The sequence below is a fragment of the Castor canadensis genome, chromosome 4 (genome assembly GCF_047511655.1).
Source record: "Castor canadensis chromosome 4, mCasCan1.hap1v2, whole genome shotgun sequence".
Taxonomy (NCBI): Eukaryota; Metazoa; Chordata; class Mammalia; order Rodentia; family Castoridae; genus Castor; species Castor canadensis.
Window position 1 is genome coordinate 38,208,572 of NC_133389.1, and position 17,479 is coordinate 38,226,050.

General features: G+C 42.3%; 1 protein-coding gene and 1 long non-coding RNA gene across 8 annotated transcripts in view; one reads left to right on the forward strand and one right to left on the reverse strand.

The window, feature by feature from the left end:
- Window positions 1-14,052, forward strand: part of LOC141422484 (uncharacterized) — a 23,576-nt gene extending 9,524 nt beyond the window's left edge. Inside the window, exons 2-3 of the long non-coding RNA XR_012447058.1 lie at window positions 6,648-6,730; window positions 11,715-14,052. This is a non-coding gene — a long non-coding RNA (uncharacterized lncRNA). The remainder of the gene's footprint in view (window positions 1-6,647; window positions 6,731-11,714) is intronic.
- The window catches only part of Kiaa1328 (KIAA1328 ortholog), a 291,633-nt gene that overhangs the window by 15,740 nt on the left and 258,414 nt on the right, over window positions 1-17,479 (reverse strand). The gene's annotated exons all lie outside the window — the stretch shown is intronic.

The window sequence follows — 17,479 nt, forward strand, 5'->3', positions numbered from 1 at the left end:
AAATGCTTTTTTAAGGAATTACATTTAGATCTCAGTAAGGGATGAACAAAAATATCAAGTTGAACAAATTCTTGACTTTTTCCTCCAAAAGATTAGGCAGTTTTTAGGAATCCTTTGAAAGATAAGATTTCTAAGAAAAAAGAATTTTAATTTTAGAGACTCCAACAAAGGCACTGGGGTTACAGAAACTTACAGTTATTTTTAAAAGTTTTCATTAACTATAAAAGCAGTATTCAAACATATGCTCCCTAATTTCTTCCCCTAATTTCCGTACCTCCTACTCAGTAACCTTGCTGCATAGATTGCTGAAAAAAATATAAGCCACAGGGAACTATATTAGCCTTCCTACCACCAAATCTACAACTTTGCTGCATGTGTACATGTCTACTTTCTTCTCTCCTGTTACAATGGAGGAGAGGATCATCTCTTAACAAAGCTGATCCTTTGCTATCTTCCCTGAGTCCTATCCCTTGACACCCTAATGGCCTATATCATTTTATCAAATCCTTTGTCCTTTTCAACACAATCATTACCATCAGGATTTAAACATGTACTCATATCTTCCAATATTAAAAAAAAAATGCAAAACTTCTTTAAAGTTCTTCTTTAGAGAGAAACCACAGCTAATAAATAAATGCAGAAAGAATGACATTAGGAAAAAGTAATCATTTTGCAACTCCTAGTCTACCCAACAATCACTAATGGCTGCTGATACCATTAAGGGAAAAGTTGATGAAGAGTTTTATAATAAGCTCACTGATTCATCTTAAAATCACTAAAAGTAGGACAACCAACAATTATTTTCTTCCTGATATGCTATGATAGAAAGTACACAACATCACCTATGAAAGATTATTGCCATAAAACAATTAAAACTTTAACCTAATTAAGTCTTTAGATCCAATCATCAATTTACATGAAATACAAAGTACAGAGGAATAGACTAAATGACATCTCAATGATGTAATCAGCCAATAACCAGAATGTGTGAAATTCTATGACAAATGACTCAGTTATTTAGACAAATAAATTACATTAAAAAAGGAAGATTGTAATACATTAAAAGATATTTAAAGGATCTATCGACCACATACAGTGTAGACTTTAATTGAATAGTGATTCAAACAAATCAATGGCAAATATACACTGTTGAAATAAACCAGGAAAATTGAACATGAATATACTGTTGGATAATATTAAGGAATTATTACTGTTTTGTTGAGATAACTGTATTATAGTTATATTTTTAAAATCTTGTTTCTTAGAAAGACATACTGAAATATTTATTGGCAAAATGACATGATGCCTGGGATTTAAAATTCTCTCCTGACATACCCCCTTCAGCCACCACCCTAACTTGCTCCTCTTTACGAAAAGCTTTTTTTTTTTTTTGGTGGTACAAGGGTTTAACTCAGAGCCTTGCATTTGCTAGGCAGGCACTCTACTACTTGAGCCATGACTCTGGGCCCTTTTTTGCTTTACTTAAATTTTGGATGGGGTCTAGCATTTTGGCATGGATGGCCTGGGAACGTGATCCTCCTACTTATGCCTCCCATGTAGCTGGGATCACAGGTGTGTTCCATCATGCCCAGTTTGTTAGTTGAGATTGGGTTTTGCCAACTTTTTTCCTGGGCTGGCCTCCAACCATGATCCTCCTGATCTCCATCCTCCAAGTAGCTGAGAGTGCAGATGTGAGCCACCATACCTACATTAGTAAGCTTTTTGAAGCAGTAGCACATACTGTCTTCCCTTACCTCTCAGTCTGCAACCACTCCAACCTGGCTTTTCCAGAACACTTTCCTAACACTGTTCTTCCTAGCATCACCAAAGAACTTCCATGGGGGCAAATCCATTGGACACTTCAATTATTTTGACTTCTTAGACTCATTCTACAGAACCGACCTTATCTGTTTCCTTAAGACTCTTTCTCTGTTCTTGGTTTTCATGACATTACAATCTCCTAAATATCTTCTTGCTGTTCGGCAATAATACTCCTCAATAATACTCCCTTTGCTCACTCTTCTAGCTAACTTCAAAATCTTAGCATTTTGAAGTACTTAGATCAGAGGTTGCTTCTCTTCCTTTAGAGGAAGGTGTATTATATGACATCTCTGTGCCAGTTCTTACATTTTTATCTTTACTCCCAGCTTCAAAATCCAATCAATTGAGTTCTCTGCTTGGATGTCTCAAAAGCATTTCAAACTTAACTTTCTCTAAACCAAAATTTTCACCTTTGCCTGATACCAACCCATTTCTTCATAGCTAAATCTGATTCTTCCTCCTCTAGTTTTCTTAGCTTGTGTTATTTGTTTTTAAAAGCTTTTTCATCCATTCTGTACAGAAGTCACAAACCTAAGCATGATCCTTGATGCTTCCCTTCCTTCTCTTTATTGTTCTCTTCCCTTATGGTCTGGTTGGCTCTACATCTAAACACGTTATGGTATTGATTGTTGCTATTCCATTTCAATCCTTGGGTCCCAGTTGCTATCACCTCTCATCTATACTCGTGCCAATAGCCTCAAGAGTTTCTCATTTTCCCTCCTGCTCCCTTCTGCCTAGCAGCCAGAGTGAACTTTGCACATGTAAAAAGGGTCCTGTCAATCTCATTCAATGACATTCCTTTGTGTGATAGTTAATTTTATGTGTCAACTTGGCTGAGATATGGGGCCCATTGTTTCATCAAATACTAGTCTAGAAGTCACTGTAAAGGCATTGTTAAGTTGTGATTAAATTTACCATCAGTTGACTGTAAGTAAAATAGATTATCCTCCATAATGTAAATAGGTCTCATCCAATTAGTTGAAGGACTTAAGAGTAAAGAAAGAAGTTTGCTAAAGGAGAAGAAAATCTGTCTCAAGACTACAACATAGAAATTCTGCCTGAGTTTCTAGCCTGCTAGCCTACCCTATGGATTTCAGACTTTCTAGCTCCCACAAATTGCATGAGCCAATTCCCTAAAGACAAACCTCTTTGATTGGTTCTGTGTTCCTTTAATTAATATAGAAGGCAAGACCCTGGATGTCCTGAACTTACCTGTTTCAATGGTCTTCTTTCTATTTCTGGACTAGAAAACTTATTTCCTGCTTTAAGACCTTCATATTTGCTGTTTCATCTGTTAGGAATATTATTCCTCCCCTTCTTTCTCTTTCTGCTTCTTTATTTATTTTTTAAATGAAAAACTATACATTCATTTCAAAAGATACAGAAAAAATTTGACAAAATTGAAAACCCATTCTTGATTTAAAACAAGCACACCAACACAACTAGGGAAACAAGAATCTGGAGTAGGGTACCTAGCAAGTGCAAGGTCCTGACTTCAAACCCCGGTACCACCAAAAACAAAACGGTACGTGCACACAGGTGCATATGCAAACACACAGACACAGACATGCATACGTTTACAAACTTAATTTTGGCCATGTTTATGAATGGATTTTTGATCTGTATTTTCACTTATCAGCATGGTTTAGAGAGCATTCCTCAACAGTTATGGAGCTGTAAAATTCTTTTAAACTGGGGCAGAGTGTTTTATTTTATGGATGTGCCATGCCCTAATTTTAAAGATTCCCCATACCTTTACATAGCTAAATTTTGTATTTAGCATTCTTGTTCTAGTATCTAAGGGGAAAATAAAATCAGTATTTGGCCATTAGTGTTGATTTAAAGGCAATTTGCTTGAAAATATTTCCTTTAAAATATGCTCTTCTTGAACTTATTTTCTACTAGATAGGTGCAATTTATATCAACACACCAGGAAAAATAAAATGACAAGACTAATGGGTTCAAGAATTCTCAGCTAAAACAGTTGAAATTAAGAATGTCATTGTATCCTTAATATGCCACTGTCCTAATTTTAAAGAATCTTCATAGCTTCTACTACCTTAATCTAGATAAATTTTATATTTAGTATCCTGCTCAGGTACCTAAAAGAAAAAAACTAGGCAGGTTCATAGAGATCTAGTATATTCTTCTCTGAGATACTGAATTTGGTAGGCAGTTTTTTTCTCATATTCATGCCAACCAGTCCTCAATCTATGAGCAAGGCACCATTATGGGACAGAGGTTAGAGTCTGTAGAGGTGCTCTTCTGATTCTGTAATGCTATTTCATTCTTCAGCTCCAGTTAACCTGAAATCCTGTTGGGTAAAAGCTTAATTCTTATTTTTATGCCAATTTTTGGTTCTAATATCCAGATCTATAAGGTTAATATCATCTATACTTTCAAAAGTAGATGAAATTTGCAAAATTGTTCTCTGACAATCATTATCATCTAAACAAAGCTGTAGTTTAGATATTTTCAGCAAAATAGATCAATGAGTTCAATTCACATGTATACAGACTGTTAATGGATGATTTTAATGGTGTTATGGTTTGGATGTTGTTTATTCCTCCAAAGGTTCATGTGTTGGGCTTGGTCCTTAGTGTGGTGGTGGGAGGTGGTACACCTTTAAGAGGTGGGGCCTGTTGAGAAGTCCTTGAGTCAGTGAGGGCATGCCCTTGGAAGAGATGCAGGCATTTCTGGTGAGACCCTGGTTAGTTCCCCTGAGAGGGTTCAAAAGCTTGAACCAGGTTCCACCCAGTTTTTCTCTCTGGCTTCCTGTTTGGTAATGTGATCTCTCCCTTTCACATGGATTCCAACCCCCTCCATCTGCCATGAAGAGACACAGCAAAAGGGCAGGGCAGGAGCTTCCCCAAGCCTGCACCATTCTGTTTCAACATTCAGCATCCAAAGCTGTGAACTAAATAAATGGTTTTTCTTTTCCTTTGTAAAGTTAGCCTGTCTCAGGTATTTCCTTATGGTAACATGAATAGAATTAATTTAAATGGCACAACACTGGTGAGACACAGGTAGTAAAACTGACTGTGATAGAATTTGGAAATCTTCATACCCAAGACTCTCATTTAAGGATAATAATACACAGTCATCCTAAGTGGGGCTAATCATAACTTGACCATGGTAATTCTGGTAATAGTTTTACATTAATATCATTCATAAAAACATTGCATTCAAGGTAGTGAGAAGAGACCAAGCTCTAAAGTCAGATGCTGGAATTGCATGCTGGCTCTATTGATAGGATTCAGCCTGGAAGATAGGCAGCTAGGTCCAGAAGTGGTGATAGCATAGATCAAAGGCCAGTCAGAAGATAGAGGGCAGGCATGGCAACACACACACATCTTTAAGAAGCAGATACAGGTCAGAGTAAGGAAAGAGGGAGTCACGCATCCTCTCTTGGGACCACCCCTCCACCCCGCCTTGCAACTCTGGGGGCTCTACTTTATCACTTTAAACTTTTCTAACTCAATAAACTCTCCTGCTTTACATTTTCCCCACTGAGTCTGAACTTGTCATTCTTTGCCAACTCTCAGACACCCAACACTGGTATCATTATTGATTTGTAAGTAAGTGATTTGGCAATTTGCTTATTTTTTCTAAGCAGAATGGAGGTAAAATCAACAATTCCTACCGTTCTTAGGATTTATGATTATATATATGTATATATATATCTATATATAGATATATATATATATGTATATATCTGCACACACATTCATAGTGCTTACACTGCCTGGCATATAATTAATTAGTGCTCAACAAATAGAAGCTACTTATATTATTACTTAAATTACTGTTATGAAGAAAGACATGATCAGAGAAAGGGAGATTAGATTATATTAGAAGGATCAGAATAAAACACCATATAAATGTGATATTAAATCTATCGTAACAAACTTTTCCAGGAATGAATGTGTAGTGAAATGACTAGAGACAAATCAAAGGCTGACCCAATTAGAAGACTGAAAAAATTATTTGTATGGGAGAAGTTTCTGCATGGAAGAAAATGACATACAACAAAATAAAAAGACAGAAAAACTGAGAAAAAGACATGTGACATATTATAAAAAAAGGCTACTTTTCTTCATAGTATAAGAGAATCTGTAAGTCAAAAAGAAAAATACTAAGACCCAATGGAAAATGGACAAAAATAATACTAAAGGGTTAACTCTCCAGGGTCCTTGAAGTCCCAAGCAGAGACCCTCACGCTGCCTAACTAACCTCTGACATAACGAAAGGCACAGCTGCCTGAGACCCCCAGGACACTTCCCCTTATTGCTGCCTGACTACTTGCGAGGCGCAGCTGTCTGAAATCACAAGGACACTTCCCTTTATCGCTCCCTGGCTGCCTACCCCATAAGAGCTCCTCACCCCTAACCCCCCCCCCCAGGTGCGGCTTGTATCTCAGCCTGTTGAGAGTGCAGGACGCCCCTCGCCACTGAGAAATAAAGTGTGGTCTGGTCTGTAGAGGTCTCTTTTTCTTCTCTGTGTCCTCTTTTCTAACATTTGGTGCCAGGACTTCCCTCCCTCCTCCAGTGCTCTCCATCGCTCTCTCTTGCTCATCTTCTTTCCCTTCTCTTGTTCTCTTATCTTTTAATACTACGCGATGGATCTTGATCACCCCCCCACACACACACACACCCGCCCCATGCCAGCTCACTAAGACTGAATGGTAGCCAGCTGGTAAGCAACCTGGAGGTTTTACATCTCCCACTGCCTTACTGTCACATGAGCAGGGAAGGTCTCCCAATGGAGGCCATATTGGATTGACCAAGTAACCACTGCTATTGTCTGTCTCTCTCTCTCCCAAACAGAACAGCTGAGATCTCCAGGCCAGAGACCTTTGCCATTTGTTTCTCTGTGCCCAACATCAGCCACTAATTATGGGAGACACAAGGTAAGGATCTCCCTTTGCTCTTGGAGGTGCCCCAAGAGCAACACCTCTTTTCAGGAACTCTTTCCCTCTGGGTCCCAGGGACCCCCTTTGTTAGCTTGAAGCCAAGGGTGCTTGCTCAATCTCTCCAAGAACTCCTTGTCCAGCCTGGAACAAGGTAACCAGGGACACCCTCTTGCCAAGTCCATAGGCCCTCTCATCTTCCTGTTCTCCTCCTCAACATGGGGAAGGGGGGTTAAATCAATCTGTCCCTACAGACAGTTGTCTTTTTTTGCCTTCTAAAAAACCTTGGGGCTCTTGGTTTAACACCAGACCTCAGACCCAAAAGACTCACATGCCTTTGTGTCCAAATGTGGCCTCGATACCAACTGGACCATAGTAATCATTGGCCCGAATGCGGCACTTTCAAACCTGCCATTCTCTAGGACATGACTCACTTCTTCAATGAAATGGCAAATGGTCAGAGGTGTCCCTTACTTACAGGCCTTCTTTCTCCTCCATTCCTGTCCTTCTCTTTTCTCCAACTGGCCTATCAACTCCTTCTCTCTGACCGTTTCCTCCTCCTCAAAAACAACACCCATTCAAGCTCCCTTACCCTAGATCTCCTCTAATGATCCTCCTCCTCATTCAGACACACATGACCCTGCAGATGAACACCCTCATACCAGGCACCCTGATGGTACCCCCTTTTGCCTCCTTCTCCCTCCCTGGCCACCTCTCCATCTTTGCCCCCTACCATTCCCTCCCAGCCCATCAAGCCTAGTCCTCACCCCAGTCCCATGCCTTCCCCTCCTCTTATCTGGTCTCACACACACTGTTCCCTCTCTGTGAGGTGGCAGGGGCTGAGGGCACCATTTGGGTTCATGTTCCCTTTTCTTTGAGCAATATGTCTCAGATAGAAAATCGCCTGGGATGTTTCTCTGAAATTCCCGCCAGATTCCACAAGGAGTTTCTCCACATAACTCAGGCTTATCACTTAACCTGGGCTGACCCATATTATAGTCTCACTTCCACCCTATCCCCGGATGAGTGCAACCATATTTGGCAATCTGCCCAGGAATATGCCGATCAGCTACATGGACAAAGTCCTAGCCTCCACCTGGTAGCTGACAACGCTATTCCCTCTGCCAAACCAGATTGGACATACCAACTTGGGGATGCTGGCACAATTTGTATTAACCATATGATCTCTTGCCTCCTTGAGAGGATGAAAAATAATGCCCACACCCAGGTTAACCATGACAAAATAAGAGAGGTCACCCAGGGACCAGAGAAGAATCCGGCTCTTTTCCTAGCACGTCTCATGGATGCCATCACTAAATATACTAGTCTAGACCTTAATTCCCTGGCTGGCACTCTTTCTCCATGTTCAATTTATAGGCCAGTAAGCCCCAGATACTCGAAAAAAGCTAAGGTAATTAGAATGGGGTCCAAGACTCCTCAACAGGAACTTCCAAATGTGGCATTTTGAGTGTCCAATAATAGAGATGAAGAACATAAAAAAGAAAAGGAAAAACACCGCAAAGTTAAATACCAACTTCTGGCCTCAGCTCTACAGCCCCATGTGGGCCCACAAAAAACAACCTCAAGCCCTACCCCTGCCCGTTGCTCCACCAGCACTCCTCCCACAAACTGTTTCTGGGGTGGCAACCCAGGACACTGGGCCAAGGCCTGCCCAAACCCCAGACCTCCCTCCAAGCTGTGCCCTTCCTGTGGCCAATGGGGATACTGGAAAATGGACTGTCCCCAGGGTCAGAACCCCTGACCCTCAGTACTCCCTACTGCTCCCGAAACCCCGTATCATCAATTTTTGGAATGAGGAGGCCCAGGCCCCTTATCCCCACACCCCACAACAAACATAGTGGAGTCCAGGGAGCCCAGGGTAATGGGGACAGTGGCAGGCCAACAGATAACCTCTTCAAATTGACTCCCAGGTCTGGGGCACCCAATACCTTCAAGTAGCCCATCACCACAAACTTCTCCTCAAAACTCTTAAGGACCCCACAATCTTTGTCACAATACCTCAATATCCACTATACCTCTCTACCCTCCATGGACTTAAATCATCATTTCCCACCTCCTATAAGCCCAATTACTTATTCCCACCTGCTCACCTCATAATACCTCCATCCTTGGAGTCTAGAAACCCAACAGTGACTACCAATTAGTACAAGATCTCAGAAAGATTAATGAGGATGTCTTATTCACCTATCCCATGGTACCCAATCCCTATACCCTTCTTTCTACTATTCCTGCAACTACCCAGTTCTTCACAGTATTAGACCTCAAGGATGCCTTCTTTACTATCCTCTTACACCCTACATCCCAACCTTTGTTCACCTTCACCTGGACAGACCCTGACTCCCTTCTCTCCCAACAGCTAACATTGACTGTTCTGCCCCAGGGGTTCCAGGACAGCCCCCACCATTTTGGCCATGTTTTACAACATGACCTCCAGTCTTTAGATTTACACCCCAGTAGGCTCATCCAGTTCATGGATGACCTTCTCCTGTGTAGTCCTACCCAACAACTTTGCCTAACATACACCATCTCTCTCCTCAATGCTTTTGCTGGGTGGGGATACAGGGTATCAAAATAAAAGGCCCAATTAGTCTCCTTTTCTGTAACCTACCTTGGTCTTTCTCTCTTTCCTGGCTGCTGCTCCATCCCCACCGAGAGGATACAAAACTTATTACAAATTCCCTTACTGTCCACCAAGAGGGAAACCTTATCCCTTCTAGGTCTTCTTAACTACTTCCAGACGTGGATTCCTAACTTCTCCCTGGTGGCCCAACTTCTGTACAAAGTCACCAAAGGGTCCCTAGATGAACCCATCCTCACCCCCTCCTCTTTAGTCCCCAATCTAGTCACTCTCAAAAAATCACTTAGTCAAGCCTCATCCTCCCATTTACCCAACACCTCCAAACCCTTCCTGTTTATTCACTCTAACAAGGGCCAAGCCCTAGGCAACTTATGCCAAAAGGCATGCAACACCCATCACCTTATTACTTACCTCTCAAAACAGCTAGATCCAGTGTTCAGGGGATGGCCTTTTTGCCTCCATGTTCTAGCTGCTGTCGTGACTCTGATCCCAGAGGCTAATAAGCATATACTTCATAATCTCCTCACAGCTTTTTCCTTGCACTCCCTCAAAGACCTCTGTAGCCACTAAGCTTTTCTAACTCTACCTCCATCCCCACTACAGTTACTCCATGCCACTATGTTGGATCCACAAGTTTCTTTTCTGCGATGCCCAACCCTAAATCCAGCCACTCTCCTTCCTTCCATTCCACAACAGGAAGGCCCCATTCACTCATGCTCTGAGACCCTAGACCTCACTCTCAACCCCTTCTCCCATATCATAAATACTCCCATACCAGATGCCCTGATTGGTTCATAGATAGCAGAATCCTCCCATAAAACAGGATATGCCATCATACTTGCCCAAAAATAAGGACCCTAGTCTCCCTTCCCACTAAGTTACTGAGGCCTTACCTTTACCTCCCTAAACTTCCTCCCAACAGGCAGAACTCATCACCCTTACATGAACCCTTATCTAGCTCAGGAAAAGATAATTAATATTTATACAGATTCAAAATACGCATACAACATCATCCATTCCAACATCCCTTATTTGGAGAGAAAGGGGATTCTTAACCCAGCATGGAAACCCCATCATAAATGGATGCTTCACACAGAAAGTCCTTGATGCAGCCATTCTACCCTCCTAGGCAGCAATAGTCCACTGCAGGGGACACCAAAGGGATGGACAATAACTTTCTCAAGATAATAATACTGCTGACAGAATAGCAAAACAGGCAGCTCTCAAATTATTACCCTCCCAAAACCTATTCCTAACAAGGGACCCCCCCTCAAACCCCATACATCCCAGAAGAGGAACAAGCTCTCCTCTCCAAAGTGGCCCAAAAACATCAAGGCTGGTGGTACATAGATAACTGCCTAGTACTCCCTCAACAGACTATCCTTTCCACCCTCCAGTACCTACACAAATTGTTTCACCCTAATCTACAATCCCTAACTAACTTCCTTAAAACTCATACACATCTTACCTCTCAGGACACTTCTTACCTGCAACACCTAGCCCAAGGCTGCTCCACATGCAAGAAAAACCATCCCAACTCTAACCTCAGACCTCTGACCTCCCGACCCATCAGTTCCGAGGCTCTCTCCCAGTGGCAGATTGGCAGATCAACTTTACTCATATGCCATCCATCAAATGACACAAATATCTCCTAGTTCTGGTAGACATCTTCTCAGGATGGGTGGAAGCTTTTCTAACCTCAAATAAACGGGCCTCCACCAGTGCCACCATCCTGGTCCAGGAAATTATTCCGTGCTTCGGTCTCCCAACCTCCATTCAGTCTGACAATGGCCCAGAATTCACCTCCTCCATCTCCCAGGAGGTAGCCAAATACCTCCAAATTACATGGAAATTCCACATTCCTTGTCACCCACAATCCTCAGGCAAGGTCAAGCATACCAACCAGACCCTAAAACACACCCTCACTAAACTGGGTCTTGAGATCCACCAGGATTGGGTTAAGCTCCTTCCTTTGGCCATGCTCAATCTCTGGGCTCTCCCAGCAAAACCACCTCAATTAGTCTCTTTGAGCTCCTATAGGGGCATCCTTTCCTATCTCCAACTCTCCCAACACGTCAGTGTCCTCCCTCCCTTGCCCTCTCCATCTTCTTCTTCTCACCTGTCTTGGACAATACCCTCTGGAAGTATGCAGAGTCCCTCCTCCCAGCTCCCCATCCCACTAATAATTCCCCCATTCAGGTGGGGGATCAAGTATATGTCTCCCCTCCACACATGGTGCCCTTGCATCCCTCTCTCCAAGATGGACAGGATCCTTTAGCGTCATTCTGACTACTCGCACAGCGGCCAAGCTCCAGGGACATCCTTCCTGGGTCCGTATATCCAGGCTCAAACTCCAAACTCCTTCTTTTCATTCCACCCCTACAGGACCCACTTCTCTGAGGATATCCCACTTACCTCCCATTCAAGAAAAGGAAGAAGCCCCAGGACTCCCCCCAACAGCCTCCTGATCTGTCCACATCAGACATGTAACTTATGTTTCCTCTCCTCCTCTTTTTGTGGGCTGTTTACATTCTTGTTCCCCTTATCTTGAGTGTTGGGTTGTGGGCTACCTCTCCTCTAAGTGTACATGGTCCCAGCGATTGGCCTTAAGTGGCAGATACCTTATTCTGTGTGCCATGTTTCTTATGTTCCACTTATTCTTATCATCTGTGCCTTATTCTACCCTGTAACAATAGATTCCTGCCCTCCCTCCCTATAAATGCCGTATATATCGCCTCCCATCTTGGAATTTTCAAAATCAACTTGATCAATGTGTCAAACAAGGACCCACTTTCTGCCTCCACAAGGGACAAACTTACATAATGGGGCCAACACTGGGACTTCTATAATATATGTTATCCAGCAATACCTCCTGGAGATGTAGTTCTGGCCCCGTCTCTGTTCCTACCATCCCCTCTCCTCTAGCTACAATTGCATCTATTGATAATCTAACTACAGCCCCTGTAGACTCACAACTGCCGCTGTGTCCCTGTACCTCTGTCTATTCCCATATGCCATAAAGATGTTACAAAACAGACAAAGTCTTTTCCTGTTACATAAGTGGAAGAAAATACTCATTTGGAAACTTAACAGTTAATAGCTATTGGGGTTATGAAGATCCAGTTTGCCCTAGGATGACAGGCCCTGTCTGCTGGGAGTCTAAACCAAACAATGGGCTTAAAGCCCTCCTCAATACAATAGGACTTATGACTTACACCCTTGGATATACAAACTACTTGATCTCACCCATCATCTCCCAAATGATACAAATCCCTCTTTAGCTGAAGACTGTTGGCTATGTCTTTCTCCAATCTTCTCACCTGTATTGGCTACCCCCATAAACTTTAATCTTAATTCATCCTATAAAAAGTCACCCCCCTCCCCAATGTGTTTGTGGTGATACCCATCTAGTCCCCCACTTCTTCCAAAGCCCACAGGTGTGGCAAGATCAGTAGGGAAAATTCCTAAAGAGCTTTGTAATAAAACAACTCCAGTGACTGCTCCATCATTTTCCCTCCAATGCTCACCTCATTCTGGAAACTTTTTTGTTTGTAGAACCACAGCTTATGCTTGCCTGCCTCCTGAGTGAAAAGGGATCTGCACCCTGCCTTCCTGACTCCGCAAGTCAGTGTTATCCCTAACAACCAACCTCTCTCTATTCCCTTAGCAGCCTACATGGGATCAAAGAGAGCTATCCAAATTATTCCCTTGCTAATAGCCATGAGAATCACAGCTGGAATAGATACAGGTGTTGGAGACATCTCCTCATCAATCAATACCTACCAAAAGTAGTCAATGGAGTTTAACAATGACCTCAAACTGGTCTCACAGTCCTTAATGGCCCTACAGGATGAGGTAGACTCACTCACCTCCATGGTACTCCAAAATAGAAGTGCACTGGAACTGTTAACTGCTGAAAAGGATGGAACATGCCTTTTCCTAAATGCAGAATGTTGCTTTTATACTAACAAATCTGGGGTGGTCATAAACATGGCCTGGGAGTTACAAGAGCGCATTATAAAAAGGAGACAAGAGCTAGCCAATTCATGCTCCTTCTGGAACAACATATGGAAGTGGGCACTGTAGGCATTACCTTTGGCTGGCCCCCTTTTTATGCTCCTCCTCTTACTCCTATTCTGGCCTTGCATAATAAATAAAATAAATAAAATTCCAGTTCCTCCTGTATTCACCTTTGCTGATGCAAGAACACTATGCTCAGGCTAACACTTAAGATAAATAACCCTACACCTCTTCGCTGACTGGTTTCTTCAAGAAAACGCCACAACGCAAGACCAGTTCAGGACCCTACTGCTATTACAAGCTATTGGCCCCAGGCTCACCATGCTGCCCCTTCTCAGCAGGAAGTAGACAGATGAGACCACAGCACCCCCTTTCTTTATACCCCTTCAGCGTCTGAAATAAAGGGTTACCTCTCCAGGGTCCTTGAAGTGCCAAGTGGAACACCCCCCCCCATGCTGCCTAAGTACCCTCTGATGTAACGAAATGCACAGCTGCTTGAGACCACAAGGACACTTCCCTTTAATGCTTCCTGGCTGCTTGCGAGGCACAGCTGTCTGAAATAAAGGACACTTCCCTTTATTGCTCCCTGGCTACCTACCCCATAAAAGCTCCTCACCCCTAGCCACCCCCCGCCTAGCGTGGCTTGTATCTCAGCCTGTCAAGAGTGCAGGACGTTCCTCACTACTGAGAAATAAAGCATGGTCTGGTTTGTAGAGGTTGCAGTCTCTTCTTCTTCTCTGCATCCTTTTTTCTAACAAATACTTTGTAGAAAAAAACTGTACTAATAAGAAAAATGTTAATTATAACTACAAGATTCTTATTATACTGGTTTTCTAATAATAAAATTGTTGAGAATTCCAAGATGGTGGCTAGAGGTAGGAAGCAAAAAGTGACCCTCCTACAGTGAAATCTTGGAGAGATGCTGGAGACACACTTTGCAGGCATAATCACTGAGAAAAGGCATAACTTTGACCCCTCCACACCTCCAGCTGGTGCAGAGAATCTCCACCTCACGTTAAACGGAGAAACCAGGAGGGCCCCCAGGGCTGCCAGTGGCTGGCACCCATACGGCTTGGGAAGACGTGGACCAGGTGAGCTTCGCGGTACCGCGGTACCCCCACATACAAGCCTGGGCCAGAGCAGCATGGCCCGCTGGACAGACTGACCTCCACCCGGGGAAAAAAGAGAAACTGAGTAATAAGCAATAAGAACAAATAAGACACGCAGGAAAGAGGGTGGGGCGCCCTGAGCACCGAAGATTGGGGGAAGGGAATCCTTCCTGGAACTGTAAATAAACAAGCCGGGTGGGGCGGAGAGCCTCTGGCAGGAGCGGGGCGTGCACCCAGCAACTAGGAGCAGGAAAGCTTGTGAGAGTGGCGGAGGGAGAAAAACTCCACAGGAGAGGAGGGAAGACCCACTTCCCACGTGAACTGTAAACAAATATTGCGGCAGGCAGGAGCAGCAGCACCGCCCAGTAAGCAGGAGCAGGAAAGCTTGTGAAAGTGGCAGTGGGAGGAAAACTGCACAGAAGAGCGGGGAAAACCCACCTCCCACATGAACTATAAATAAACACGCAGGCCTGACAACGCGGGGGCAGTGTCACCTTTCCCAGTGCTTGGAAAGGGGAAAGCCTGTAGCAGAGGCTCCCGCACAGGAGAACTCTGAGCAAACAAAGCCTGTGGGACCAGGTGATTGCTAGCTCACCCCAGAGACCTGCATAAATAATGCCGCCAGCTACAGGCTGAGAGGAGCAGGCAGGCAAGCCACAGCTGCAGATACGACTCTCAGAACTGTCTCCAGATGCTTTTTTTTCTTTTTCTCCCTACCTTTGATGAGAGAACAACCAAATTACACCTGCAAGCTGAAAAACTTACTGAAACTGTATTGCATTTGAACTGGGGACACTTGGTGGGGCTTTGTTTTTTTTTTTTTTTGTCTGTGTGTGTGTGTGTGAGTGTGTAGTTTTGTTCTACTTTATGCATCCCCTTTGATGAGACAACTACAGAACAACATCTGAGGCACCAACTCCAGGACTGGAGATTGAGACGGACACCCAAATTATTAAGACTGAAACTGCATTGCATATAAACTTGGAAGTTTTTTGGTTTTTTTTTTTTTTTTAATTTTCTATTTTCCATTTTATTTTAATTCATTTTTATATATAGATATTTCTTTCATTTACTTATTTTTTATTTTTTATCTTTGATTTTCAACCTTCTGTCTCTCTAATGTCTGTTCAGCTTACTCTCGATTAGTACACTAACACTCCCTGTTTATACCTTTGAAACTCTCTTGTCTGATACCTTGTTCTGCTTTCTCCCTCTTGTCTGTATATTTGTTTTCCCCTTTAACTTCTTGCTTTCCATCTCAGCTCACCCTTCCATTCTAAATATTACCATTGTTATTATTACAAGCTAGAAAATACTTAATTGCACACAGTACAGGGACAATAACAACACCAAGGACAATGACAGGAAGACAGAAAAAACAGGGAAACCAGTTTCCCCACAGCAAAAAACTAGTACAGGAACCAGAGGGGAATGAAGAGAACAGAAACTCAGATCCAGACTAAAACAAAATGAAGATAAACTATGCCAAAGGACCCAATGAAGCCTACAAGAATAATTTAAAAGAAGACATACTACAAGTACTCAATGAGAATTTTATAGAGATGATGCTGGATAGGGTCAACCAAAATGTACAGGAGACACTCAAGAAATTCCAAGACAATAAAAATAGAAAATTTGAAAAAGCAAAAGAAGAAATAAAGGAAACCATAGAAGCACTGTATAAACACCAAAGTGAAAGAGAGAACACAATGAATAAACGGATAAATGAACTCAGGACAAAAATAGATAACATTAAAGAAGAAAACTGCCAGGATATGGAAAACCTCAGAAAAAAGAATGAAACAGAACTGCAAAACAAAACGGAAGGCCAATCCAGCAGAATAGAACAAACAGAAGACAGAATCTCAGAACTTGAAGATGAAATGGTAATTAAAGGAAAAACCAAAGAACTATTAATTAAACAACTCAAGACCTGTGAAAAGAAAATGCAAGAACTCACTGACTACATCAAAAGACCAAACTTGAGAATCATGGGCATCGAAGAAGGAGAAGAGATGCAAGCGAAGGGAATGCGTAATATATTCAACAAAATAATAACGGAAAATTTCCCAAATCTAGAGAAAGATATTCCCATACAGATGCAAGAGGCCTCCAGGACACCAAACAGACCAGATCAAAATAGAACTACTCCACGACATATCATCATTAAAACAACAAATTCAGAAACTAAGGAAAGAATATTGAAGGCTGTAAGAGAGAAAAAACAAGTAACATACAAAGGTAAACCCATCAAAATCACAGCAGACTTCTCAACAGAAACATTAAAAGCAAGAAGAGCTTAGGGTGAGATCTTCCGGGCACTGAATGAAAATAACTTCAACCCCAGGATACTCTACCCAGCAAAGCTATCATTCAAAATAGATGGAGCAATAAAAGTCTTCCATGATAAGCAGAAACTAAAACAATATGTGACCACAAAGCCACCATTACAAAAGATTCTGCAAGGGATCCTGCACACAGAAAGTGACACCCAACTTAACCATGAAAAGGCAGGCAGCACCAAACCACAGGATAAGAAAAAGCAAGACAGTAGAGAGTAACATCAAGTTAGGTACATACAATCAAACCTTTAAACAACTAAGACAACTAAATGGCAGGAATCACCACATACCTATCAGTACTAACGCTTAATGTTAATGGACTTAATTCACCCATCAAAAGACACCGTTTGACAAAATGGATTAAAAAAGAAGATCCAACAATTTGTTGCTTACAGGAGACCCATCTCACTGACAGAAATAAGCATATGCTTAGGATGAAAGGCTGGAAGAAGATTTACCAAGCCAATGGCCCCCGAAAACAAGCAGGAGTAGCAATACTTATCTCTGACAAAGTAGATTTCAAACCTACATTGATCAAATGAGATAAAGAAGGACATTCCATACTAATAAAAGGGGAAATAGGCCAAAAGGAAATAATCATCAATCTGTACACACCCAATGTCAACGCAACTAATTTCATCAAACATACCCTGAAAGACCTAAAAGCATATATAAACAC